Below are 2,111 nucleotides of genomic sequence, written 5' to 3'. Positions count from 1 at the left end.
TCATATGGAGTTTGAACTCAGGAACCAAAATTGTGATCTACCTCCATGCTAAGTTTGATCATGTAGACCTATTCTTTAGTTAAACTCTGACTTTGGTAACTCACAAGTTATGAACTAAAAGTCAGCCAGACAGAATATTTCACAATCCTTTTTACGGAATCAAGGTCAACCAACGTGATGAGTTTGATCGAAATAGGATGAATTCTATATGTAGTGTATGATCATGGAACACAGACGTGTTACTTTTTCACAGGTCAAGGTAAGAACAAGATTCACCAGAAATACTATACAGAGCAGTGTATACGAGCACGTTCAGATGAGAGAAGTTTGCAATTTTAGTACCGAATTTGTTGGTAACTAAACAAAATAAAACAATGCATCAAGATCGAAAATCTGTTGGACCATCATGACAATATTCCTTCAGAATTCATGGCCAGCTTTGTAACCCTGGATGAGACCTAACTGCATTATAACATAATGAAAATAAGATTGCAACCCAAACAATGGAAAAATCAGAATAGTTTACCTCCAAATAAATTAAAAACAGTAACCTCAGCATGGACAGTCCTTTTTAACATCGAAGGAATGCTATTCATTGGTTGGTTGAGCTCGGATAATACAAGGTAATCAAGAAGTCATGCAATATATAGAGCAAATAATCAACATTTTAATATCTTTGGTTGCAGGTAACAGGTGGTAATAATTGAGGTAAGGAATATGTAATTCAATATCACAGCAGCATACAGGAAGAAAGAATGTTCATTCTAGAAGAATACATAAGGAATCTGAATTACAAAACCACTGCGGCACGCTAGGTAGAGGTATATCCCGGGAAGAAATTTCCGAATAAGTCGATCACTAGCCGACTGTAGAATAAATTCAAGAAAAACGGCAGTGTTAGGTATCCATTAAGTGATTGTTCTAACCAAAGACAAATTTACGGATTTCAGAGTAACAATCCGCAGAAATCTTTGTGCAGGTTGTATAGTTAGAGAGCATGTCCTACGGTACAGCACATGCTTCTGTGGGAAAACGTTGCAAAAAAATTTCGTACACAATCATAGTTATACAGCATCCCTTTAGGATCATTTGAGTTTTCTTGGTGGTTCATGCAACATGTAATGCCTGATGGGTAGAAGTTGGCCGACTGTTTATTGTTCAGAAAAGGCTAGTTCACAAAACTTGCGCTTGTGACTGACAATTTGATGTGCTGCATGAGTATCCCCTTCACGCCCAGAAAAGGGGTCTCGAATGTCATGTCTCGAAAGAATTTTTTTTCGTTCTTTGCTTCCGCACGACGATTAACAGTGAACGTTAACTTCAGGTGGTCAGGCAATGTTTACTATTCTGGCTGATGAAATGACTAATTTCAATGGAACACATGAACTTCCCATGGATTATTTGGAGTCAATATTACGAAAGTGCATAATTTTCAATCCACTATATCCGGTCTCCCAATCCTGTGTCCCGATTTCACTCCACCAGACTTTTACTTACTGGGATATCTGAAATTAAGAGCTTTCACAACCCATCCACACACTTTGAAAGAATTGCAGACCAATACTCAACGAACTGTCGACGAACATTTAATGTGCAACGCTTCGAGCATATTCAAAAACATAGTCAGAAAGGGATCTTGTGTGAAGCAGTAAATACTCACATTTAAAATATTTTTGCGTACCTCCATGGAGTGCACTTTTTGATCTCTATGTATTTATATATTAAAATGATGCTAAGTTTATGTGTTTGTGCTCAAGAAAAGTTTTTGTGTTTATTGACGTTTATATGTTTGTGTCCAATCCTTTTGACAGTGAGTTCTTGGGAACTATAGGCTCTAGAAAGATGCCAGTTTCACTGATCGATTCCAAATTTTGTGAAGATTGTTCAGTTTTAATTAAATTCTTAAAACACATGACCGTTATTTCTTTATTACATATTTTAGGGTACAGTAACGAAACAAAGTATTTTTCAGTTGACAAAATTCTTTTCTTAATAACTCAACAATAAATTAACCTATTACAGTACCGATTTTGGAAAGTTATTAAATTATAACTATCCTATGAATAACAACAAAAAGATTCATAAATTAATTCATTTGTTCCCGAGTTATT

The sequence above is a fragment of the Thermobia domestica genome, chromosome 12, assembly GCF_964235325.1.
Source record: "Thermobia domestica chromosome 12, izTheDome1.hap1.1, whole genome shotgun sequence".
Taxonomy (NCBI): Eukaryota; Metazoa; Arthropoda; class Insecta; order Zygentoma; family Lepismatidae; genus Thermobia; species Thermobia domestica.
This window is presented reverse-complemented; position numbering follows the sequence as displayed.